Raw genomic sequence first — 27,723 nt, 5'->3', positions numbered from 1 at the left:
CTAACCCTTGGGGATCCAACCCTAAGGTTAGGTTTAGGGCAGGGAAATGGGGGAGTATAGAAACCCTAATCCCTACTCTAACCCTAACCCTTGGGGATCCAGCCCAATCCCCAAGGGTTAGGTTTAGGGCAGGGAAATGGGGAAGTATAGAAACCCTAACTCGGGATCCCTCACTCGGGTAAACCCTAACCCACGACTCGGGATCCCTTCGGGATCCCTCGCTTGAGTAAACCCTAACCCTAACCCTTGGGGATCCAACCCTAACCCTAAGGTTAGGTTTAGGGCAGGGAAATGGGGGAGTATAGAAACCCTAATCCCTACTCTAACCCTAACCCTTGGGGATCCAGCCCAATCCCCAAGGGTTAGGTTTAGGGCAGGGAAATGGGGAAGTATAGAAACCCTAACTCGGGATCCCTCGCTCGGGATCCCTTCGGGATCCCTCGCTCGGGTAAACCAAAAATCTTCGTATCTCCCTATAACCCCATGTTATTACAAAAACATGCCATAGTCTCTTCAATGTGACAACCATCTGTGAGTCCTCCTTCAAGCACCAAAATCTTCAGATCTCCCTATAATCCTAACCCTAAGGCATGTTTTTGTGACAGCCATCTGTGAGTCCTCCTTCAAGCAACAAAATCTTCGTATCTCCCTATAACCCTAACCCATACCCTCTGTGAGTCCCCCTTCAAGCACCCAAATCTTCATATCTCACTATAACCCTAACCCTGTCCACAGTACTAGTACATTCATGATGCACAAAACACAGCATCCTAAAATCACTTGTACACCTGGGGACATGACTAAAGCAATGGAATGTATAAAAACCAGAGTGCACTCAGTAGAGGTTTGAAAACTGGTTTATTAACAAAAGACAACATTTTTACACAATTTTATCTTGCCATTCTACACATCCTACATGAGATCTAAAGTAGGCCACAAATAGGTCATTAGTTGAAGTTGGCCAAATGAGGGACCAGAGAGTGTGCGGAGTGAATTCAGGCAATGGTTTTGCAGCTGGTTCATCGAGTTCAAAGTTAGAGTGCTCTTTAGCCATCACAAAATTGTGTAGAACAACACACTCCTTCACCACATCATGCACTGCCTCCAATTTTAGATTAATGGCTGTGCCAAGAATGCACCATCTGGAGACAAGAATCCCAAGAGCACACTACAGTTCTTCGTGCCCTGGTCAGTCTGTAATTAAATATTTTTCTTGTGTGGTCAAAGTCCCAGCTGGAGTAGGGTTTCAGCAGCTTTTGGCACATTTTAAAGGCCTCATCCCCAACCATCACAAATAGCTGTGGCAGACCTTCAGTGTGGAGACGAGGCCATGGAAAGGGGAAATTAAAATCATGGACATGGGCTGTAGGTTGTATGGCAAAGTTCTTAAAGCCTGCAAGTCATTCCCCTGGCCAAATGCCCCAATGTCCACTGTAACAGACAGTCTGCATCTCCAATGGTCATGACTACAGAAAAAAAAAAAAAAAACAAAAAAAAAAAAAAAAAAAAACACTTTTTCTAGTTATAGTACTCAGATCCAGTTCTTTTCAGTTTAACTATCCATATGGGATTCCCATCCAACACACCCAAAAAGTAGGTGAAATTGCAGACTGTCCAGAATTCGTCAACAATATCAAATCGACTTTTCCATAGTGGCCAGGGTCATAAATTCTAACCAGAGAAGGTCCCATAATGCCCAGCAGATATCCACAAATATTCCTGACAAGGTGGACATTCCAAGCCAGTACTGGAAGTGGAGTGAAGAAAGGGTTTCTCCAGTAGCCAGAAACTGCCAGAGAAATAACAAAAATTAGTAATAGTTTGGCAAAGCATGGAAAATAACCTACAAAATATTACAACATCGCATTACAATAATTATGCATGCTTAAAAATTGTACATGGCAAAACAATTATGCAGACATTGCTTGCTAAATATTACACACATTAATGTGACCAGGAGCCATTCCTCAGGAGGAATCACACAACAGAGCTTGTGTCCTGTCTCCAGATGGCTCCTGGAACACGAGCAAGCAAATCCATGAAGGTTTCTTGGGACATCCAAGTATAGTCACTCAATTTCACTAGGTTTCCCTGAAGCTCACTGTGGAAAGTGGTACGCTTCACAGCTCTCATGGACTTCAATAATCAGATGTCTCCAAAAACGTCACTGCCGCCATCTTTGCCATCTCTCCACCCCCCCCCTTTGTGCTGTGTCTGGCTTTTACATTTGCTTGCCAGCAATAATGTCCAGATTCAAGTTGTAGGGAAACTCTTCCAGCACAGATCCATGTTGACTAAGGAAAAAGCAAAAAAATCGGAATACTTCAGCTGTTAACAGGGTCTATTATAAAGAATTCCCATAACATGCCCACTGGTGTCCCGTTTGTGGAGTCTGTTTCAAGACTTTTGTTAGGATTTTCATCCTGTGAAATGTGACACAGACAACACATACACCTAAAATACAAACACATGCAAAATTGCATGGAAAAGCATACAAACACTGTTTTTTGGCACCATGCACACACACACACACACACACACACACACACACACACACTGATGCATCTAAAAATTGCTGCGCTTACATGCATTTGCTGTTTGCATTTCAAGTGCTCACAAGAGGCTGCGCAAAAACACGCAAATGTGAAACTACCTTAACCGCTAACCCCTACCCCAACTCATTAACACAGTGATGAGGGACCAATTCAATCACATCAGACAGGTTCTGTTGTGCTGGTCACCTCTACCAACCCCAAGGGCAATTTCTCTCTCCCTCACATACCCTTGTGGGCCATCTCTCATACCTCTATGGCATACAAAGATGGCAGCAGACTGAGTAAGCTTGCATGCACACTTATAGATCAGCAGTGGGGGTGTAGCATTTGTTGGTGTCACTTTTGACACCAATTGTCATTACTGCACAATGGGATAGTACTACCAGTAAGCACCATAGTTGTCCAGCTGAAGCAAATGAGGCAGCATATGGGACACTTGAAGCTACCATTAGCAGGGCAGAGACAGCCAGACAAGCATCGCTGCGGCAGGTGTGTGGATGAGTCTAGCATCCAGGATATCTGGGTGAAATTGCAGCATCTGTGTACAGAATAGTGCATCTTCCTTTACAAGGCATCTTGGATGCGGCTACTGCTGCAACATGCATTTATTATCATTGATAGATAAATTTGGCCATATTTAGCATCTGAATATATTCGAGAAACACTACACCCCCATCACTATACTAGAGGCAAACAAGCACGTAAAACTTTCACTACATTTTATTTGTGGAAAGAGTGATTACAGTTAAGCAAAAGACATTTAATACACAAACAAGATACAAGGAAAAAAACAGCAGATATCGGCCCTGGTTACATTTTAAAGCATTCTACCTGTGAAGAAAGATAAAACAATTATAACAAATATTGCACAATACAATATACTATAAAAGGTAAATAGTGTGTGTTTGGCTATATAGTACAGAAAGGTGACTGCATCGGTGTAATAGCATCTATTTCTCATATGTATTATGTATAGATATTGTAAATACAAAAGGTGTGAACACCACTGTAATGGTGCATATGTTGTCTATATATTGTGTTTATAGTATACAAAGACATACCGATGGGTAAGCCCCAATGAGGACAGTGTTGCTGATATATGTAAAGCACTATGGAATTAATGGCGCTGTACAAGTGAATAAAGTTTGTAGTAACACAAATCATTTCTTTTCTTCACTCAGTGTACACTCAAGAGTCTTTGGGCTTAATCTAAAGGAAAATATGGGTGTCACGGGGTCCTTCTTCAAAACCACACTATCAGAGCGAGGGAAGTGTGAACAATCCCAAAACCTTTATTATAGGCAAAACCAAAAGGTCCATAAACAATCTACCACACTGAGAATACAATAGTCCAGAACAAATATGCAGTTCACTAACAGGATGAATGTCAAAGGAGATGAGAATCCAATAATATAGTAGACAGTGGATAAAATAGGTCCATATGCTTCCCTTTCTCTCTCTGATGTGCCGTCTTCACATGATCATCAACACACACACAAACTGACTTGTCCAGCCCCTGTCCTCCCCAGCCCCCTCCTTATGTCCAGGGGTAGTCAGACAAGTTGGGGTGATTTTCTGGACTCCCAGATATGACAAAGGAGCCTTGTGGATTCAGAAACTACAGGGGGTCATCAAGAGACATACATACAGTCAGGCTGTAGACATACAAAGCAACAAGAAAAACAACAAAATCAGCGAAATCGAAATATATACAAAATGATATCCACATAGCCCATCACAACCTCTCACCCCATAATAAGGGACCATGCCATGAGGTCTAGACAGGCCTAGGTCCACATTGATCAAATCATTTATAATTCCTTGTACAGTGGCAGGGGTAGGTCAGCCTGGGGATCCTATGGTTCTTCTTGTCGAGACAGTCAAACAGCATTCTGGTGTTGGCTTCCCTGCTTATATTGGATGGAGAAGCTGTAGGATTGTAAGCATAATTTCCACCACAGCAATCTTCCATTCTCCCCAGATACGCGCTTCAGCCATGTGAGGGGGTTGTCTGTACCATTTGTAAAGTCTCTGCCATACAAGTATGGCTGCAATATTTTTTAGCACCCATACGATGGCAAGGCACTCTTTTCAATAGTGGCATAGTGAAATTCCCAATCCAGTTGTTTCCAACTGGCAAAAGCAACAGGATGTTCTTCTCGGGTGGCATTCACTTGGCCAAGTACTGCCCCAATTCCAAAGGTGGCTGCATCTTTCTGCACAAGGAACCTGTGCTTATAATCAGAGGCAGCCAAGACAGGAGCAGTGATGAGGGCGGTCTATAATGCTGAAAAGGCATCCTTACATGCAGTCGTCCATGTCGCAATCTGATACATGTTCTTGCGGGTCAGGTCAGTTAAGAGCTTGGCCAAGGTGCAGAAGTTAGAAACTAATTTGCGATAGTAACCAGCAGTTCCTAAAAATGCAAGTACCTGCTTTTTAATCTGGGTTCTACACCAGTTGCTTATAGCTTCCACCTTGGGAGGCTCAGGCCTTAGGGATGGCTGAGGTGCAATACCTTGGGCATAGAGTAGGGGGTGGGACCCTATTTGGCACTTATCTGGGTGAATGGTCAGTCCTGCAGTAAGGATACAGTCTAGCACTATGCCCAAGTGTTTAAGATGTTCCTCCCAGGCGGTGCTAAAAATGGCAATGTCATCCAAGTAAGCACAGGCAAAGTCCTGACATAGATTGACTGTTAGAACAACCAACCAGTCTCTGGAAAGTAGCAGGAGCAGTTTACATCCCAAAGGGCATTCCCAGGAACTCAAAAAAACACAAATGGAGTAAGGAAGGCCAAGCGCCCTCCGTTAGGGATATCTGCCAGTTCCCCTTGCTCAAGTCTAACGTGGTCACAAATTGGGCACTGGCCAGACAATTTAATAGATCACCAATCCTGGCCATGAGGTAAGCAACACTCTTGGTGGCATCATTTAATCATCTGTAATCAACACAGAATCGTGTCATACAATCCTTCTTGGGGACTAGGATGACAGGAGAGGCCCAAGAACTGTGAGATGGATGAATAACTCCCAGTCATTTCATCTCCTACAGTTCATTTTTATCATACCTTGAACAGCCTCTGGAATCCAGTAGGCTGCCTGCTGGATGGAGCATTGTCTGGGGGTTTCCACATGGTGGCTGATGAGAGTAGTCATCCCCAGCATTGACAGGAAAGCAGCAGCCCTCAGTACTGCAAAAATATCATCCTTTTGTATATCCGATAAATGGGAGCCCAGAGGGACTTATTTTGGGCAGCCTAGAAAAGATCATAGCGACACTCATTGCCGACGCTATCACTAGGGGGTTGACAGACGGCTAGACCAGGCAGACATCAGTCATGGTAGTCTTTCAGCATGTTAACGTGGATGGTTTTCTGTTGTCGACTACTAGACTCCAGAGCCAAAACATAGTTAGGCTCATTAATTTTCTTGACAACCTGATAAGGGCCTTCCCACACTGCTTGAAGCTTTATTGGCTGGGGAAGAAGTTATCATGAGCACTTGTTGTCCTTCCATTAATTCCCAGTCCCTCACATTATGGTCATGCCAAGATTTTTTGGTTTGTCTAAAGAACATCACCAAATGGCCAGTCCAAAGTAGCTAGCTGGGAGAGAGTCTCTGAACTCTAAAACATAGGGAACGATGGGCATTCTGGTATCGGAGATCTCTCCCTCTAAATTAAATGTTCTTTCAGAAGAGTGAGGTCCACAGACCTTCTGGCTAAGCAGTAGTTTGAAGGGAGAGAACCCTGTGGACTCTTGGGGAACCTCCCAATAGGCGAAAAGGAGATGTGGCAGGTACTTTTCCCAGTCTCTCAACATCAGCAAGAACCATTACCACATTTTTCAAGGTTCCATTAAAGTGTTCACATAGTACATTGGTCTGCAGGTGGTGTGAATGGCTCTAACACCACAGGTATGCCATAGGGACTGGACCAGATATGACATGAACTGAGGGCCTTGAGCCCATAATATTTCACTAGGAAACCCTACACGGGTAAAGATGGTAGCAAGGGCCTCGGCTACCTTTACTGCTGTAAAACTGGACAGGGCCAAAGCTTCAGGATACCTAGTGGCATAGTCCACCACGGTCAGGATATATTTTTTCCAAGACCACCTGGGGTGGGCCAGAAGACCTGTGATGTCGACAGCTACAAGTTGAACTACTTCAATTATGGGCAGGGATACCTTATGTCGAGCTCCCAGATGACACATTGGCTGACACACATCGCAGGTGCGGCAATAATTGGCTACTGAGTGCAAGATGCCAGGCCAGTACAAACTTTAGGCAAGTCAATTTTCAGTCCTTTTCCTCCCTTGATGCCCACCCAAGGGGATGTCATGGGCCAGTTAGAGTAGCTGTGCCCTGTACTTCTGAGGGACAAGGAGTTGCCTGGTCGTTGCATCAGGGTTGTCCTGGTCAATGACCTTTGTTACACAACAGTGCAGTCAGTTTTCTTCAGTGAAGCCATCCCCATTATCTCCCATGTGCCCATTTTCTGCCTTTCACCTAAGGGATGCTAAGGTAGTGTCACCCTCTATTTCTCTCAAAGACTCCGCTCTGTCCCAAGACTCTCCCAATGTAGTAGCAGCAAACATATCGCTTACCGACTGATGCGATTCATGGGTGTGATGTACAATATCTGCAAGATATGTTTTCTGGTGCAACGTGCTAACAAATCCTCCATCCTAGGACATTGTAAACTGTCAGAAGTATCAAAACTGGTTTATTAACAAAACAACAATTTTACACCATATTATCTTGCCATTCCACACATCCTACATGACAAATAAAGTAGCCCACAAATTGGTCCCTCATTTGGCCAACTTCAACTGATGACCTGAGAGGGTGCTGAGTGAATTCAGGCAATGGGTTTACAGCTGGTTCATCTAGTTCAAAGCTAGAGTGCCCTTTAGCCATCACAAAATTGATGTGGTGAACGAGTCTGTTCTACACAAACACTGCTTCCAATTTTAGATTAAGGGCTGTGCCAAGAATGCACCATCTGGAGACAAGAATCCCAACAGCACACTCTACAGTTCTTCATGCCCTGGTCAGTCTGTAATTAAATTTTTTTCTGGTGTGGTCAAAGTCCCAGCTGGAGTAGGGTTTCAGCAGCATTTGGCACATTTTAAAGGCCTCATCCCCAACCATCACAAATAGCTGTGGCAGACCTTCAGTGTGAAGAGGCCATGGCATTGCGAAAATAAAATCATTGCCATACAACCTACAGCCCATGTCCAAGTTCTTAAAAGCCTGCAAGTCATTCCCCTGGCCAAATGCCCCAATGTCCACTGCAACAAACAAACAGTCTGCATCTTCAATGGCCATGAGTACAGTAAAAAAAGGCCTTTTTGTTGTTAGAGTACTCAGATCCATTTCTTTTCAGTTTAACTATCCAGATGGGATTCCCAACCACCACACCCAAAAAGTTGAGGAAATTGCAGACTGTCCGGAATTCTTCAACAATATCAATCCACTTTTCCGCAGTGGACAGGGTCATAAATTCTGACCAGAGAATGTCCCACAATGCCCAGCAGGTGTCCACAACTATTCCTGACAAGGTGGACATTCCAAGCCAGTACTGGAAGTGAAGTGAATAGAGAGTTTATCCAGTAGCCAGGAAACTGCCAGAGAAAGAACAAAAATTAATAGTTTTGCAACACATGGAAAATAACCAAAAAATATTACAACATGGCATTACGATAATTATGCATGCTTCAAAAATCGTACATGGCAATACAAAAACAATTATGCAGACATTGGTTTCAAAATATTACGTACCTTAATGTGACCAGGAGCCATTCCTCAGGAGGAATCACACTACAGAGCTTGTGTCCTATCTCCGGATGGCTCCTTGAACACAAGCAAGCAAATCCATGAAGCCTTCTTGGGACATCCAAATATAGTCACTCAATGTCGCTAGGTTTCCCTGAAGCTCACTGTGGAGAAATGGTAGACTTCACAGCTCTCCTGGACTTCAATAATAAGATGTCTCCAAAACCATCGCTGACGCCATCTTTGCCATCTCTCTCCCCCCCTTTGTGCTGTGTCAGGCTTTTGCATTTGCTTGCCAGCAACAATGTCAAGATCCAAGTTGTAGGGAAAACTCTTCCAGCGCAGATCCATGTTGACTAAGGAAAAAGCAAAAATCGGAACACTTCACCTGTTAACAGGGTCTATTATAAAGAATTCCCATAACATGCCCACTGGTGTCCCATTTGTGGAGTCTGTTTCCAGACTTTTGCTCGGATTTTCATCCTGGGAAATGTGACACAGACAACACATGCACCTAAAAAACAAACACATGCAAAATCGCATGGACAAGCATACAAACACTGCGTTTTTTGTCACCATGCACACACTGATGCATCCATAAATCGCTGCGCTTACATGCGTTTGCTGCTTGCATTTCAAGTGCTCACAAAACGCTGTGCAAAAAGGCGCAAATGTGAAACTACCTTAACAGCCAACCCCAACTCATTAACACAGTGATGAGGGACCAATTCCATCACATCAGACAGGTCCTGTTGTGCTGGTCACCTCTACCGACCCAAAGGCCATTTCTCTCTCCCTCCCATACCCTTGTGGGCCATATCTCATCCCTCTATGGCATACAAAGATGGCAGCAGACTGAGTAAGCTTGCATGCACACTTAAAGATCAGCAGTGGGGGTGTAGCATTTGTTTGTGTCACTTTTGGCACCACTGTCATTACTGCACAATGGGATAGTACTACCAACAAGCACCATATCTGTCCAGCTGAAACAAATGAGGCAGCATAGGGGACACTTGAAGCTACCGTTAGCAGGGCAGAGACAGCCAGACAAGCATCGCTGCGGCAGGTGTGTGTGTGTTGGGGGGGGGGGGGGGGGGGAGGAGAAGTCTAGCATCCGGGGTACTGCCAGGATATCTGGGTTAAATTGCAGCATCTGTGTACAGAATAGTGCATCTTCCTAACATGGCATCTTGGATGCGGCTACTGTTGCAACATGCATTTATTATAATTGAAAACAGATATATTTGGCCATATTTAGCATCTGAATATATACGAGAAACACTACACCCCATCACTATACTAGAGGCAAACAAGCACGTAAAACTTTCGCTACATTTTATTTGTGGAAAGAGTGATGACGGTTAAGCAAAATACATTTTATTTTTCCTTGTAGCTTGTTTTTGTATTAAAACAGCAGATATTGGCACTGGTTATATATTTTAAAGCATTCAACCTGTGAAGAGAGATAAAAAAAAATTGTAAGAAATATTCAACAATACAGTATCCTATAGAGGGAAATAGTGTGCATTTGGTTATATAGTACAGAAAGGTGACTGCATCTATTTCTAGTATGTATTATGTATATATATAGTGTATAATACAGAGGGGTGAACACACCACTGTAATGGTGCATATGTAGTCTATATATTGTGTTTATATACTATAAAGACATACTGATGGGACCTTAGATTGTAAGCCCCAATGGGGACAGTGTTGCTGATATATGTAAAGCACTATGAAATTAATGGTGCTGTACAAGTGAATAAAGTTTGTATTAAACACAAATCATTTATTTTCTTAATTCAGTGTACACTCATGGTAGTCTATGGGCTTCATCGAAGGAAAATATGGGTGTCACGGGGTCCTTCTACAAAACCACACTAACAGAGCGAGGGATGTGTGAACAATCCCAAGACCTTTATTATAGGCCAAACCAAAAGGTCCAAAAACAATCTACCACACTGAGAATACAATAGTCCAGAACACATATGCGGTTCAGTAACAGGAGGAATGTCCAAGGAGATGAGAGTCCAATAATATAGAAGACAGTGGATAAAATAGGTCCATATGCTTCCCTTTCTCTCTCTGATGTGCCATCTTCACATGATCATCACCACACACAAACTGACTTGTCCAGCCCCTGTCCTCCCCAGCCCCCTCCTTATGTCCAGGGGTAGTCAGACAAGTTGGGGTGATTTTCCAACCTCCCAGATGTGACAAAGGAGCCTTGTGGATTAAGAAACTACAGGGGGTCATCAAGAGACATAGATACAGTCAGGCTGTAGACATACAAAGCAACACGAGAAACACTATCTAAATCAGGTCATTAAAGTAAAAATAGGCTGGGTCATGAAAGGGTTAAGGAACTAGAGGGGATCATCAAGAGACAGATACAGTCAGGCTGTACACATACAAGGCAACAAGAAAAACAATATGAAAATCAGTGTAATAGAAATCTAAACAAAATGATATCCACATATCATATCACAACCGAGTGTGCAATATATTGTATGAATTACTAAAGGAAGACCGAGGAGTGCATCACATTATATGTAGGACTATGGGGAGCCATTTCTACAACATGGAAGGCTATGTAGAAGGCATGATAATGTTTGGAAGGCTTTGAGAACTCCTTTATGGAGGACTCTGTTGAGGGCGTTCACACAGTGCAAAGTGGTGTGGGGGGCATTAGCCTGCATTAATAGCTGTGTGTCCCAGGTGTACTGGGGTCACCATGCAATGCCAATGTAGTTAAGGGGGTACAGTGGGGGGGGGGGTGTCACACTGTGTGGATAAATAGATTTAAAGTTTATTTGTTTTTGGCTCTATGGCTGAAACTCAATACCATGGATATTCACAGCAAATTTAGTAAATAAAAAATGATTATATATATATATATATATATATATATATATATATATATATATTGACCATTAATTATGTTGGAGACAGATGTAGGCTTACCATACTGATTTTTAAAAATAAATCTATATTAAAAATTAAAGGGGTTGTCCACTACTTTACATTAACTCCCCAATGTATACACCGGGGCCCCTAAAGATTTTTGTAAATACCTTATTGTTAGCATGGTGGTCAGGTGAGGAATGTCTCCAGGAGTGGACCCTCTGGATCGTGGCACCAAGGGGCCTTGGGCGAGCCGCCAGGTGGAGCCAACCCCTATACAGGGATCATTAGATGCAGGCCCAGGGATTAGAGTACAACGATAGCTGGTACTGAAAGGGGCAGCTCAGAACAGACTGGAGCAAGACCATGGGACTACAGGAGAAGGAACCGGAGTAGGCCCACAGGACTAAACCACAGACAGTAGGACAGAGCAGGGATTTGGAGGACAGGTCCAGAGTAGGACTGCGGGACTGGACTACAAACAGCCAGGACACAGAAGGACCGGAGTAGGACTGCAGGACTGGACCACGGACAGCAGGACAGAGCAGGGACACGGAAGACAGGATTGGAGTAGGACTGCGGGACTAGATCATAGACAGCAAGACAGAGCAGGGACACGGAAGACAGGACCAGAGTAGGACTGCAGGACTGGACCACAGACACGGGTGACGGGACTGGAGTAGGACTGCCGGAGACAAGTGTGGCAAAGGTGAGAAGCAATGGTAGCAACAGGGGCCTAATGTGCTATGAAACATGAAGATCAGAAACCTCCATTACAGGAGGGTGGCCTGATATGCCCCTGCCTGGTCCCCCATTGGTCCAGCGGTGCTTCCGGGTCAGGGTACCGCCGGAGCACAAGAGACAGGCAGGAGGCACAGCCACGGCCTATGGCGCATGCAGAGACAAGAGAAGATGCCACGGCTGCCAGGCGGCATGGGGCTGTGATGCGGAAGCGGAGGCAGGGTAACCAGTGGTGGCATGACAGTTCCCCCTCCCTTAAGCTTCCCTCCCTTGAGATTTGGAAAAAAATCTTCTGAGAATGCAGGGAGCATTGATATTCTCCCGGATTCCCAGGACCTCTCCGGAAGGACCAAAGCCCCTCCAAAAAAATAAGAAAAAGGGTCCTACTTTTAACCTTTTTCATGGCGAGGATATCCTCCACCTCAAAGATATTATCTTTACCAACTGGCTGAGAAACAGGGTCAGGTATGGAGTGGAAGCGGTTCAGCACCACAGGTTTCAGAAGAGAGACATGGAAGGTGTTCTGGACTCTGAGCAACGCAGACAACCTCAACTTGTAGGCAAATTCATTGACACGTACAAGAATTTCAAAAGGACCAATGTACCGCAGCCCCAACTTGAAACAGGGCAATATCAGCCAAATATATTTGGCTAAGAGCCAGACTTTGTCCCCTGTATGATACGGTGGAGGATCGAATCTCTTGTCAGCATAATTTTTCATCCGATCACCGGCCTTCTTGAATGATGTGTTGATCTCAGCCCAGATTTTGGAAAACTGACAAAGGAGTTGGCCACGGGTACCTCAGAGGCTGGGGTTACAGGAGGGGGAACACTGGGATGTCTGCCAAATACAATGAAAAATGGAGGCTTGAATGAGGATTGGCCAGTATGGTTGTTGTAGGCGAACTCTGCCCAGGGAAGCAGGTCAACCCAGTCGTTTTTGTAAGCGTTGGAAAAATGGCATAGGTACCCAGTCAACATCTGGTTGGTTCACTCCACCTGCCCATTGCACTGCGGATGGTAAGCAGAGAAGTCAAGTGAAAATGTTCATGAGCTTACAAAGTGCCCCCCAGAACTTGGAGGTGAAGTGAACTCCCCAGTCAGACACGATACATTGAGGTAGTCCATGGAGTCTGAAGATCTGATGGATAAAAACTTTGGCTAAATCAGGAGCCGATGGGAGACCGGACAGAGGGATGAATTGGGCCATTTGGAGAAACTGTCCACCACCACCAGGATTACTGTACAACCAGAAGAATGAGGCAAATCCATGATGAAATCCATGGCGAGGTGTTCCCAGGAAACCACAGGGACTGGCAAAGTAATCAATAAGCCGGATGTAAGTCATCGTGGCACTTTGTTCTTAGCAAAGGAGGAACAAAAGGCCACGATATCAGCCACATCTTGGCGAAGCGTAGGCCACCAGTAGTAAAGCGTGATGAGGATGAGTGTCTTCTTTGTTCCAGCATGACCAGCCAGTTTGGAGAAATGACCCCATAGTAGGACCTTTCTCTTGAGAATCTCAGGCACAAGGGTCTTGCCTGGAGGTGGAGAAAGCAAATTCACCGGAGCCACAGTGATGATTCTAGTGGGCTCAATAATGTGCAAAAGTTCCTCAGGGTTAGGGTGAGAGCGGAAATAGGCTTATTGTGGAAAAATGAGGAATAAAATTGCCTGTAGTAATTGGCAAATCCGAGAAGCCATTGTATAGCTTTTACCCCGACGGGACGAGGCCATTTGAGGATGGCAGTCAGTTTCTCGGGATCCAGCCTTAATCAAGCGTCCGAGATAATGTAGCCCAGAAACGGCAGAGAGGTTTGCTCAAAGAGACATTTCTATAACTTGGCGTACAAGCAATTCTCCCAAAGACGCTGTAGCACCAGGCGAATACTCTGTGGGACAAAAGATCTGGTGAGAAAACAAGGATGTCGTCCAAGTAAACTACCACACCGGAGTGCAAGTGGTCCCAGAAGATCTCGGTGACGAACTCTTGAAACACAGCAGGTGCATTGCAGAGACCAAAGGGCATGACCAGGTACTCATAATGGCCGTCTCAAGTGTCGAAAACTGACTTCCACTCATCACCTGCTCGGATACAGATCAGATTATAGGCTCCCCTAAGGTCCAACTTGGAGAAAACCCAGGCCCCTCTGAGATGATCAAACAACTCCGGAATGAGTGGAAGAGGATACCTGTTCTTGATGGTAATCTCAGTCAAGCCCCTATTGTCAACGCACGGCCGCAGAGATCCATCCTTCTTTACAAAAGAAAAAGCCAGCTCCCGTGGGCAAAGAGGATTTTCAAATAGACACTTTGGCGAGGTTCTCCCGGACGTATTCAGGCATGGCTAAGGTCTCTGTGGGAGACAGTGGGTAGATTCTGCCCCTTGGGGGAGTTGAACAGGGGATCAATTCAATTGAATCATTGAATCGTACAGTTGGAAGGGACCTCATGGGTCATCTGGGTCAACCCCCTGCTCAAAAACAGGATTCGCTACATCATGGGCAGTCAAAAGGCCGGTGTGTGTGTGTGTGTGTGTGTGTGTGTGTGTGTGTGTGTGTGTGTGTGTAACCTCCATCTCCCTCTTATCAAAGACATCAGCATAGGAATTGTAGGCTGAAGGAAGGCCCACAAGGTCAGGGGGTGGCCGGGGAATGGCAGCAAGATGGACAGGAGTCAGGCAGCAATCCTGGCACAAGTGCCCCCAACAGAGTACCTCCCCCGAAGACCAGTCAAGGACTGGCTGGTGTGTCCTTAACCAGAGGAGACCAAGTAGAATCGCATGGGACAGCTTTAACAAAACGTAAAAGGACATCTTCTCACGATGTAAGGCTCCGACTTGCAACTCTACTTCCTCAGTGACCAAGGTGACGGTCTCCTCCCAGAGAGGGTTCAGCCAGGACAGGGCCTCTCCTTCCAGATGGGACATAATGAAGACTACTTTGACCTGATCATAGGGATATTGCTGAGGCAACCATCAAAATGGAGGCTACACTGGTTTAAGAAGACCCTACAGAGTTTGGGGTCACCACTAAACCGATGGAGCTTAGCGAGGCAGGGCAATGGGAGAGCTGCAGAAACAGGGGGCGGAGTCTGGACCGCAGTGGCCGACTGGAGGGCCACCAAATGGCTATCGACAGAGGTCTTATAACTTATAATATGGGCTTAAGTATCCCATTGCTGACCCAGCTCCTGTTGAAGACTGGCCAGCGGAGTCACAGTTCCAGGATCGGCCACCTGCAGGGCCAACAATCGGGAGTCCATGGACTTCGTGACAGACATTATGCATTCCTGGTTCTCCTGCAAGAAAAAAAAAAAAAGAAGAGCAACTCTTTGGGTGGCAGCAGGATTACTGGCGGGATCCATGGCCTGATCTTACTGTTAGCAAGGTGGTCAGGTGAGGAGAGCCTCCAGTAGTGGCCCCTCTGGATCGTGGCACAGAGAGGCCCTGGGCGAGCCGCCAGGTGGAGCTGACCTCTATCCAGGGATCGTTAGGAGCAGGCCCAGGGATTCGGGTACCACAATAGCCGGTACCAAGAGGGGCAGCTCAAAACACACTGGAGTAAGACCACGGGACTACAGGAGACAGAACCAGAGTAGGCCTGCAGGACTAAGCCACGGACAGTAAGACAGAGAAGGGATATGGAAGACAGGTCTGGAGTAGGACTGCAGGACTGGACCACGGACAGCAGAACGTAGCAGGGACACAGAAGACAGGACCAGAGTAGGACTGAGGGACTGGACCACAGACAGCGGGACGGAGCAGGGACACAGAAGACAAGACCGGAGAAGGACTGCAGGACTGGACCATGGACAGCAGGATGGAGCAGGGACATGGAAGACAGTACCAGAGTAGGACTGCGGGAGACAAGTGTGGCAAAGGTGAGAAGCAATGGTAGCAACAGGGGCCTAATGTGCTATGAAACACGAAGATCAGGTGCCTCCATTACAGAAGGGTGGCCCGATATGCCCCTGCCTGGTCTCCCATTGGTCTGGCGTTGCTTCCGGGTCAGGGCACCACCAAAAGCACAAGAGACAGGGAGGAGGTGCAGCCACAGCCTATGGTGCATGCAGAGACACCGGCAGCTGTGGACCTGCCAGGAGAGGCCACCGCAGCTGCCGGGCGGCGAGGGGCTGAAACGCAGGAGCAGAGGCAGGGTGAGTATCCGGTGGTGGCATGACACTTATGCTGCCTGTACTGCCTGTGAGCGGCACTATGCCGGTGGTCAAGTCCGGGTCACGTGACCCCCAGGCTCCAGCTGCTGCTAAAAGCCACTGACTAATGCTGGGATACTGAAAAGCTGGGTGAATATATATATATATATATATATATATATATATATATATATATATATATATATATATATATAATCTCCATAAGTTCCATTTACTATTTGTTTGTTTTTTCTTGAAAAGCAAAATAAGCCTAAAAGTTTTCCATTACCTTTGAGTGAATTATCAATTTAAGGGTTTGTGATATGCCAGTGGAAGAAGTCCATCCCAATAATCTGTCGAATTGTGGCACTAATCACAGTTTCAACTTCCTGCAGTTGTGCATTTACATGTGCCGAACACCATTTTCCGGTGACTTGTCTATGGGGCCGAGTGCTAGACGTATGTCATGTCTATGGGGCATCAGGGTGAATGACCATCTCCCTTGCACTGCAATTCTCAAGAGGAACAAGAGACTCAACTCTGCTGCAAGTCCCACTAATGGCTACAAGAAATCTTTTATCACACAGCCATAAAAGTGAAAATTAACCATTTTATTTGGGAGGGAAGAGCAGTGGGGTGAAATGCAAATTCATAGGACATTCAATATTCTTGGATCCTTACCCAGTGGCTTTTTCACACATTGGTAACCAGTGCACTTTACAGGTTATCTTTTTATGTTCAAATTGCCTCTTCAGAGAGAAGGACTTGAACTCTATAGCGCCACCTGTTAGTAGTAGCAGCAATCCTACAAGTCACAATTAAGCCATATTGCAAGACTTGTTAAAGGGTTATGTGGTGATATCACTTATTAGGTACTGGGAATTAAACAGGAAAACAATGAACATTAGGGTCATAGAAAAAGCGTGTCCCTGCAATCACTTACAAGTTACCTGTGTGAGGTAGGATATTTGGCCATGTTTGATTTATGATCTAGATATGGATGATCACTTTACATCCTTGGCTACCTTGGGCAATTAAAGCACTAGATAGAACACTTTATTTTCACATCTGTATAGTTTTTTCACACTATTTGCACTTTATTTGCCTTAGGCATATTAACCCTTATGGGCGTTCCTGTGTGTTTCCCATACATGAAACTTAATCTATATTGGCACTACATTAGTATATTATACCCTTGCATTTTATGTACCATTTGTTTTATTTGTGAGCACCACACATTTATATCGATTTTTTTGATTGATGTTTTGGAATATTTTTTCTTTAGTGTTGTAACTTTTTTGTGCTCAGTGTATTGCCCATTTGTTAACTTTTTTCCTAATATGGTCTTTTTGTCTTGTGTGATTGCAGGCACCAATTGTGTGCCATTTGCACTATTTGTTCTCAAATTTGTGAATCAATAAAAGATTTAATCATTTTAAAGGGAACCTGTCACCTTCATTTTCCACCACAAGCTGCGGCCACAACCATTAGGGGCTTATCTACAGCATTCTGTATTGCTGTAGATAAGCCCCCCCGATGTAACCTGAAAGATGAGAAAAATAAATATATATTTTCATAATCATATACACACAGACGATCTCATTTTACATCCTCCATCCACTTTTCCAAAGTACATCTTATTAGTTCTATTGCAAAAGTGGAATCTGTTGTTTCCTAACTTTCACAAGATGGCTGCCTGGTTCATCATGGCAGCTCAGTACATTATAGCTGTATATATATTCAGCTATAATATACTGAACTGCCATGATGAACCAGGCAGCCATCATGTGAAAGTTGGAATCTGTTGATTCCTACTTTTGCAATAGAACTAATAAGATGTACTTTGTAAAAGTGGATGGAGGATGTAAAATGAGATCATGTCTGCTAGCAAACCTAGCAGACATGCATGAAGGAAAATTGGATCAATAGGGGAATAGGGTTAACAAATATATAGTCAATATGTGTATATGTGATAGTGTTGGTAGAGAGCAGACTCATTAAAATGTCAAATGCACGAGTTTAGGCTGGAAGCAGTGATATGATTGACGGACAGTAGCTATAGATAATTACTTTTATGGGTTTTAGTGTAGTTTGGGGAACGTTAATGTTGCCGTATTATGTCATTGTATTCTTTCTAAAAACCACATGTTTCTCTGCAATATGATGTAACCGTATACGCCTTTTGCTGCAAGGTGCAGTTTTCTTTGTTCGCATTATGTATAAAAAGCCCCTGTTATTCGGGGCCGTTCCACCGCCATTATGCCACTGTGCCAGACCATGGCCTTTCAATCATCAGACTTCTCAGTGACTCTTCGGCCGTCTGGATCCCTGTTTTGTGCCCACATGCTTCAGCTCTGACCCTCTGTACCTGTTCTGCCATGTATCTCTCAATAAACTTCAACCTCAGCTTGATAAGAGGATTGTCTACATCTTTTTCCCAGCTCTTAGTAAGGACTTTTCCTTCAATATATATCATTTTTTGTGTGTATATATTTTTATACTTACCATCTCTGTATTTTTCTGGTTGGTTTTGTGTACATCTGCCTCTTGGCCCTTTGTGTTTTTCTGAATAACTTTATTAGGTATTGCCACTATATGGAGCAGCTCTGGTCTGCTCTATTCACAATTAATATGGAGTTGGTGTTTGTCCCAGACCTTGGGTCTTCCTGCACTATTTAGCGCTTCTTGTCTTGCAATCAATATGTTACCTGGTAGCGTCGTTGCATAGCTTAATTGCAGTGTTCAATAGGACTCACTTTAGGAGCTGGTTTGAGGAGAGCCCAATCTTTTTCACTAAGGAGTCCAATACACTGTGCAGAATTATTAGACAAGTTGTATTTGAGAGGATTCTTATTATTGAACAACTATGTTCTCAATCAACCCAAAAGACTCAAATATCAAAGCTTAATAATGTTGGAAGTTGGAGTGGGGGTTTGTTTTTAGAACTGGCTATCTTAGGAGGATATCTGTTTGTGCAGGTAACTATTACTGTGCAGCTTTATGAAGCAACTTAATAAAAAACAAATATATCCGCATCTCAATTTGTTTATTTTCATCAGGTAAACCAATATAACATAAAAATGTGGAAACAAACATTTGACATTCAAAAGGAAAAAAAAAAAAAAATAAAAAATAAAAAAAACAAACACTGGCCAATATAGCCTTCACCTTTCTTTATGATGACGCTCAAAAGCCTTCTGTCAGTTGCTTGATCTATTTATGATAAACATTGCGTGCAGCAGCCACCACAGCATCCCAGACACTGTTCGGAGAGATGTACCGTTTTCCCTCCTTGTAGATCTCACATTTTATGAGGGCCCAGAGGTTCTATATGGGGGTTCAGATCAGGTGAACAAGGGGGCCCATGTCATTATTTTTTCTTCTTTTAGACCTTTACTGGGCAGCCACACTGGAGTATTTGGATGCATGTAATGGAGCATTGTCCTGCATGAAAATCATATTTATCTACAACGATACTGACTTCTTCCTGTACCACTGCTAGAAGGAGTCTTCCAGAAACTGGCAGTAGGTCTGGAGTAGAGATTCACTCCAACCTCAACCCGAGAAGGTCCCACAAGTTCATCTTTGATGATACCAGCCCATACCAGTACCCCACCTCCACCTTTCTGGCGTCTGAGTCGGAGTGGAGCTCTCTGCCCTTTAACCGATCCAGCCTCGGGCCCATCCATCTGGCCCATCAAGAGTAACTCATTTCATCAGTCCATAAAACCTTAGAAAAAAAAAGTCTTAAGATATTTCTTGGCCCAGTATTGATGTTTTCTCTTATGTTTCTTGTTCAAAGGTGGTCGTTTTTTCAGCCTACCTTACCTTGGCCATGTCCCTGAGTATGGCACACCTTGTTTTTTTGATACTCCAGTAACATTGCAGCTCTGAAAAACGGCAAAACTGGTGGCAAATGGCATCTTGACACTTGATTTTCCTCAATTCATGGGCAGTTATTTTGCGCCTTTTTTATCAACACACTTCTTGCAACCATGTTGGATATTTGCCATGAAACGCTTGATTGTTCGGTGATCACGCTTCAAAAGTTTGGCAATTTCAAGACTGCTGCATCCCTCTGCAAGACATCTCACAATTTTTGACTTTCTTCAGAGTCCATCAAATCTCTCTTCTGACCCATTTTGCCAAAGCAAAGGAAGTTGCCTAATAATTAAGCACACCTTATAATAGGGTGATGATGTCATTAGACCACACCCCTCAATACAGAGATGCAAATGACCTGATTTACATAATTGGGTGATCTGGACAAACAAGATGGATGCCTTCGGTGGGAAGTGTTCACCTTGTCTGCGGTGATGCAGCATGGATGTATCTGCATATGGTTAGTGTAGTCAGATAAATCTTGATCAGTGGCGTAGCTTGAAGATGGTGGGCAGGGATTAAAGAAAAAAAAAAATAAAATAAAAATAATTTATATATATTTATAGATGTTTGACACCTGCGAACAAATGTGTCAAAGGCCAGGTTGTAAAAGAAACACAATTTAACATCTTCTGTGTTGACAAGTTTAAAATAATATTTACAAAAGACCCATTCAGAGCTTTCTGTTGAGCAAATGGCAAGTTTGATGTGCTGTCAGGTTGAATGTAGTTGACTAAAACGCCTTAAAAAGCTCAAATCCTAATTGGCCAGGGATGCCTGTGAGGGGCTGGCTAGGTGGCTGTAGGAGTCTGTGGGATTGTGAAGAGGGATGCAGGAGTCTGTGGACCTGGGCAGGGGGCTGCAGGGAGCTGTAGAGGACTACAGAGCCACACAGTCCCTGGTGTGACTTCAAGTATCATGACAGCTACTAAGACTATACATACATGGATTTTTACTTACCCAAACCAAGGACGAAGAGGCTCTCTGTTCCAGTTAATGATGTAGGCCAGAGAGCAGGGTCCCTCCATTGTGATGTCAGCTATTAAAGAAACTTGTAGTCCTTGCCCCAAGGAGACAGTTTAGTCTCCACAATACTTTGTTAACCATGTGAAAAAAGTAATTTATTGTATTATAAAGTCAGAGCCTGCGAGGGGCCTGGCAGAGCCTGCCATGGCAGAGCCTTTGATGGCAGAACCTGTGAGGGGCCTGGTAGAGGCTGTGATGGCCGAGCCTGTGAGGGGTTGGCCAGGTGGTTGCAGGACTTTGTGCACCTGGACATGGGGCTGCAGGAGGCTGTATGGTGCTGTAGAGGACTACAGAGCCACACAGCCCCCTGGTGTGACTTCCCCAAGTGTCATGACAGATGACTGCATATACATGTATACACGTACGTACATGTGTCATGACAGCTACATAGACTATACATACATTTATTTTTACTTACTCAAACCAAGTACGAAGAGGCTAGATGTTCCAGTTAATGATGGAGGCCGGAGAGCAGAGTCCCTCCATAGTGATGTCAGCTATTAGGGAAACTTGTAGTCCTTGCCCCAAGGAGACCGTTTAGTCTCCATGATGCTTTGTTACCTAGTTGAAAAAAAGGGAAGTTATTGAATTGGAGGAGGCCAAGGCAGGCTGTCAGAGGGTGGAGGAGACTGTAGCATGCTGTGCTATGCTGTGTGGGGCTGTGGGAGGCTGTGCTATGCTGTGTGGGGCTGTGGGAGGCTGCGCTATGCATACTTACCAGCCAGCAGCTTGCAATGGTCAAAATTTCAAGTTTCCCACTTTGGGCAGCCCGGTGACTTACTGCTTCTTGAAGGCCAGGGAAAGTCAGGGGGCGGGCCTGTAAATAGTCACACACACAGCCACTCTCCCCCCCCCCCTCCATTCTAGCTACAACTAGGGATGTTAACTTTCCCAGCCTCATAGCACACTGTCTCCACCCCCAGCAATACAGCACAGGGATATGAGTGACAATCCTCCTGACCACATCACATAGCTCCCTGCCCACCCCTCCTCCCTTCTACCAAGGTATACAGGCCAGGGACATGAACTCTGTCCCCAACCCCATAGCACACTGGCCCCGCCCCCTTACCCACCCATCCATCCACTACAGCCAGTGAGCAGAGCTTTCAGGCTGGCTGGGACGAAGGGTCACTGACCGCAGGTAACCTCAGTCACGTCAACAGTGGTCTCTGAGCCTGAGCAGCCACCAGCTGATTCCTGGCCGTGTCCACAGCTCCCCACACCTCCCCCCTCCATGTGAGCTGGTCAGATCGTGTCTCTAGCGCACAGCGCCCCCCCAGGTCAGACAGCAGAAAACAGGGGGTGAATGGATAAACTGCCCAGCTACAAAACATGCTCACCCCGCCTTACACATCCCCATTCTAGTGATTTGGGGCTGTTAAGTAATTGTGTTTGTTTTTTTAAACGGTCAGCCTTTGGAGGGTGCCTTGATCCTAAGGCACAGTTAAAATTACACCTGTGACAAAAAAGTCACTCTGACCCAGTTTTTCAGGGTCTTTCTTCATCGCAGTGGAATGTTAATATGTGCAGTAGCATCAGCTAAGGATTCCTTAGATTTTCAAAAAAAAAAAAAAAAATGCATATGCGGTTTGTAAAAACAGCATTCGTCTTTTGCGGTAAAATCTGAGGAATCCTTAATGTGTGCAGTAGCATCAGCTAACATTCCACTGCAATGAAAAAAATACCCTGAAAACCTGGGTCAGAGTGACTTTCTTCATAGATCGCCTCTGACAACCTGCCCACAGGCTCTTCCAGTCTGACAACCTCATGTTAATTCGCCACAGTGCCTTTTTTTCGCTCAGTAGGCAAATTACAGAATCAAAAACACGTGGCAGTGTGCCACGGAGGTGCACTTGCTTGCGTCCCCCAGGGGAGAAACAAATAAATGAAAAAGTCATAGTGGGGTGCCGAGGGTCTTCAAAGTAGCAGAAGACCGCATGCTACCTCGTTCTAAAATCTTTTCATGGGACCAAAAAAAAAAAAAAAAAAAAAAAAAAAAAAAAAATTATTAAAAAACTAAAAAAAATATTTAATATATATATATATATATATATATATATATATATATATATACACACACACACACACATACATACACTCACTGGCCACTTTATTAGGTACACCATGCTAGCAAGGGGTTGGACCCCCTTTTGCCTTCAGAACTGCCTCAATTCTTCGTGGCAGAGATTCAACAAGGTGCTGGAAGCATTCCTCAGAGATTTTGGACCATATTGACATGATGGCATCACACAGTTGGCACAGATTTGTCGGCTGCACATCCCTGATGCGAATCTCCCGTTCCACCACATCCCAAAGATGCTCTATTGGATTTAGATATGGTGACTGAGGAGGCCATTTGAGTACAGTGAACTCATTGTCATGTTCAAGAAACCAATCTGAGATGATTCGAGCTTTATGACATGGCGCATTATCCTGCTGAAAGTAGCCATCAGATGTTGGGCACATTGTGGTCATAAAGGGATGGACATGGTCAGCAACAATACTCAGGTAGGCTGTGGCGTTGCAACGATGCTCAATTGGTACCAAGGGGCCCAAAGAGTGCCAAGAAAAAATTCCCCACACCATGACACCACCACCACCAGCCTGAACCGTTGATACAAGGCAGGATGGATCCATGCTTTCATGTTGTTTACGCCAAATTCTGACCCTACCATCCGAATGTCGCAGCAGAAATCGAGACTCATCAGACCAGGCAACGTTTTTCCAATCTTCTACTGTCCAATTTCGATGAGCTTGTGCAAATTGTAGCCTCAGTTTCCTGTTCTTAGCTGAGAGGAGTGGTACCCAGTGTGGTCTTCTGCTGCTGTAGCCCATCTGCCTCAAAGTTCGACGCACTGTGCGTTCAGAGATGCTCTTCTGCCTACCTTGGTTGTAACGGGTGGCAATTTGAGTCACTGTTGCCTTTCTATCAGCTCTAACCAGTCTGCCCATTCTCCTCTGACCTCTGGCATCAACATGGCATTTCCGGCCACAGAACTGCCGCTCACTGGATTTTTCTTCTTTTTCGGACCATTCTCTGTAAACCCTAGAGATGGTTGTGCGTGAAAATCCCAGTAGATCAGCAGTTTCTGAAATACTCAGACCAGCCCTTCTGGCACCAACAATCATGCCACGTTCAAAGGCACTCAAATCACCTTTCTTCCCCATACTGATGCTCGGTTTGAACTGCAGGAGATTGTCTTGACCATGTCTACATGCCTAAATGCACTGAGTTGCCGCCATGTGATTGGCTGATTAGAAATTAAGTCTTAACACACAGTTGGACAGGTGTACCTAATAAAGTGGCCAGTGAGTGTGTATATATATATATATATATATATATATATATATATATATATATATATATATATATATATATATAAAATCAGTCCTGCAAACTTTTATTCCCATAACACAGACATTAGAGTTCCATTAACAAGGCAATGCTGCCACCCAGTGGTCCATCAATAATTAAAAAATAGAATGACACCTGGTGTTCATTGCTGTACTGCAGGAAAAATGTCCAAATTTGGTACCTGGTAAAGTGCAGAAAGGGGCGAGGTGTTGAGAGCCGGGTAACGAACGAATTTTTTTGCATTATCCGATCTGCGCCAAATTTTTTGCTCCGTCTGGCGGGCTCCTGGGAGTGTGTTTGTGGCACAAAAAATACCACTACTCATTGTTTTTTTTCCACACTTACTCAGTGAAGCAGGGAGGAGAGTCCATAGAGGCTATTGCTTCTTGCCTCAAGCGCACTTCCCCCCTTCCCCAGCTACCCACGCTGCGGGCTGAGTGGGGGCACAACCCACTCCAGGGACAGTGACAGGTGGGGTGTTTAACTGGGGTGGTACACCGGTCAAACCGTATCGCAGGTGTCCTAAGGCAAGCTCAGGGAGGCCAGAAACATCCCGTGGAGCAGAAGGGCAAAAGCTCGCTTGATCTTCAGTATGAATACAGACCGTGAAAGCGGGGCCTCACAATCCTTCTGACTTTTTGGGTTAGGAGGTGTCAGAAAAGTTAGAACAGGGATAACTGGCTTGTGGCGGCCAAGCGTTCATAGCGACGTTGCTTTTTGATCCTTCGAAGTTGGCTCTTCCTCTCATGGTGAAGCAGAATTCACCAAGCGTTGGATTTTTCAACCACCAATAGGGAACGTGAGCTGGGTTTAGACCATCATGAGACAGGTTATTTTTATCCTACTGATGATGTGTTGTCACAATAGCAGTCCTGCTCAATACGAGATGAACCACAGGTTCTGACATTTGGTGCCTGTGCTTGGCTGAGGAGCCAATGGGGCGAAGCTACCATCTGTGGGATTATGACTGAATGCCTCCAAGTCAGATTCCCCCACTAAACGTGATGATACTGCAGTGCCGAGGAGCCCATCCCGGCCAGGGATAGCCGGGGGTCCCCGAGCCCCCAGCGAGAAAAGCCACACGCCCCATGGACCGGAGTGCGACCGGAAGCCCTGATGCCTCTCTCCTTGAGCACACCGCAAGTTTTTGCTGGGAATACAGTGTTAAATCATTCATAGACGACCTGCCTCTGTCTCGGGGTTTCGTACGTACCAGAGCAGCTCCCCTCACTGCAATCTATTGAAAGTCATCCCTCGAGACAAGCTTTTTTTTCCCCCCATCCCAAAAGGGGTTTGCCTCCACCTCGTATCCTCCCTCCCGGTGCAGGAGGGAAGCAGGATCCCCAATGGGGCATGGGACCTTTGGCTGGATGCACAGGGGTCTGAACAACTGCTCGACCGTAGGGCTACGTCTCTATTATCCCCCCTCCTGATGCAGGGGGGGGGGGGGGGGAACAGGAACCCCTTCGGGGCATGGGACCAACAGCCAGATGCACAGGGGCCTGATCAAAGCCTCCACTGAACGGCTGCTGGGTTCCATACCTGCAACACATGGGCCCTGTGTGAGAACTAATAGGGCGTCTCTTTCAAGGGGACAGTGATGACCGAGGCGGAGCACAATGGCCACAGCTGGGCTGCAAAATCCCCCCCAGCTCAGACCCTGACTGAGGGGATACAGAAGGGGGCTTAATGGTCGGTGGAGGGCTAAATATTCGCCCTGTGGCGGTCGGTGGGGGGGCTTAATATTTGACAGTTTCACAGGGGCTTGGTTCTCCTGATTGGGATGAGTCGTACATGTGTGAAGCTTTCTACCACCAAAGTCTTGGGAAACTCGATAACTACTTCCGTGCCGTATCACTGCTCGTTCTCCGCTTCACTGGTTGAGGTAGTAGGATTCGATAACTCTGGAACGACTTCCATATGGCCTCCCTGCTCGTTCTCCGATGCATTGGTTGAAGGCATTACTGGTGACCGATTCTCGGCTTCATCCCCCTTTCCTGTGTTTACCACCAACTCGTGGGCATGACACATCAGTCAGGGTCTTTACCCGGTAAACTCTCTCAGCCACATCGTTTGTATGTTCCAAGTACTGTGCAAACAGTCACTTTTCACAGTCGATGTGTTGTTAAGTAGTCCATGTCTCACGTACCCGTCGTACCAGGTGGCTTGTGATGTTTGGGAGGTTGTAGCTATGGAGGAAAGCATATGGTTATTACCTGTTACTACATATGGCTGTGGATCACGTGGCAGTCTTATCTCAAATGGCATCACCTGAGGCCCACAGATGGATTTACTATGACCTTCACGGTACACATCACAAAAAAAAAAAAAAATTGGGATCTCCATTTCACCAGTTGTAGAGACAGGTTGGACATGGTCTGCATACACTTTGAACCACTATAAAAAGGAGAAGAAGAAAAAAAAGAAAATAAAAAAAAAAAAAAAAAAAAAAAAAAACAACCACACACACAACACAGTCCGAGCCAGATGACACCCCTCCGACAGGTTTGACATGGGGACAAGATAGAGGTTTGCTCCCCATGTGGAGTGGGTTTGCCTGGGGGGGGGGGGGGGTTCGCCGAATTCGAGATTCCCTTACCGATTCTTCTGCTGAAAGTACAGAAGCTGCGACCTGAGTGGTGGAGCACTTGTGAGTCTTCACACCGACAACTGTCATCCGTCTGCCGCGGTACATGTGATGGATCCTCTCAGTCCACTCTGAAACTTAAGGTTGAAAATTATTGAACTGGTACATTGAAGACCACTAAACCACAGGGTCTGACAACTTACCGTCATGTCAAGAACAACACCTGGTCTCTGGAGGGTTTTTTTTTTTTTTAACAAACAGCAGGGCCTGGAGGTAGAGTACAATTTCCCGAAGTTTTTCATCTGATCCGCCCTCTTGATCATCCCCTATGCTGGCTAGAAACATTGGCCTTGCCTCCTCCAGTATGATCTGGCAGTCCACAGGCGATTTTAATCGGCTTCATCAGTATATGGTACCTGTGGGCAAAAAGAAAATCAATTATGGAACATCCAAGGCAAAAATCAAGCCACATATGAGATCTTTTGAAGGGTGTGTACCGCTTGCTAACACACTCTCTGCAGGCGCCCTTGTACAACATTTTCTGTAGGTCCTCTGTAAGGTTCATGAATACCTCGCAGGCCTTGTAGAGTTCTGGCTTTTCTATTCTCAGTCCTGTGGCCCTCATTTGATAGACGGTGAATCTCCATATATGCTTTACCATTCTGAGGGAGGTCTGGTTCGATAGCCAGAGATTTCAAAGTTTTTCAAAAATTTAATGGACTTTGCTTGGCCTCAGTA

The 27,723-nt window shown here is 45.2% G+C and overlaps 1 long non-coding RNA gene across 1 annotated transcript in view; it reads right to left on the bottom strand.

The window, feature by feature from the left end:
• Window positions 1-839: 839 nt before the first annotated feature.
• The window catches only part of LOC141075902 (uncharacterized), a 32,360-nt gene continuing 5,476 nt past the window's right edge, over window positions 840-27,723 (bottom strand). Inside the window, exons 3-5 of the long non-coding RNA XR_012227357.1 lie at window positions 21,462-21,604; window positions 1,944-2,294; window positions 840-1,789 (exon numbers count right to left, since the gene is read on the bottom strand). This is a non-coding gene — a long non-coding RNA (uncharacterized lncRNA). The remainder of the gene's footprint in view (window positions 1,790-1,943; window positions 2,295-21,461; window positions 21,605-27,723) is intronic.

The sequence above is a fragment of the Dendrobates tinctorius genome, unplaced genomic scaffold (assembly GCF_039654945.1).
Source record: "Dendrobates tinctorius isolate UK_male_01 unplaced genomic scaffold, ASM3965494v1 ptg000378l, whole genome shotgun sequence".
Classification (NCBI taxonomy): Eukaryota; Metazoa; Chordata; class Amphibia; order Anura; family Dendrobatidae; genus Dendrobates; species Dendrobates tinctorius.
This window is presented reverse-complemented; position numbering and strand designations above follow the sequence as displayed.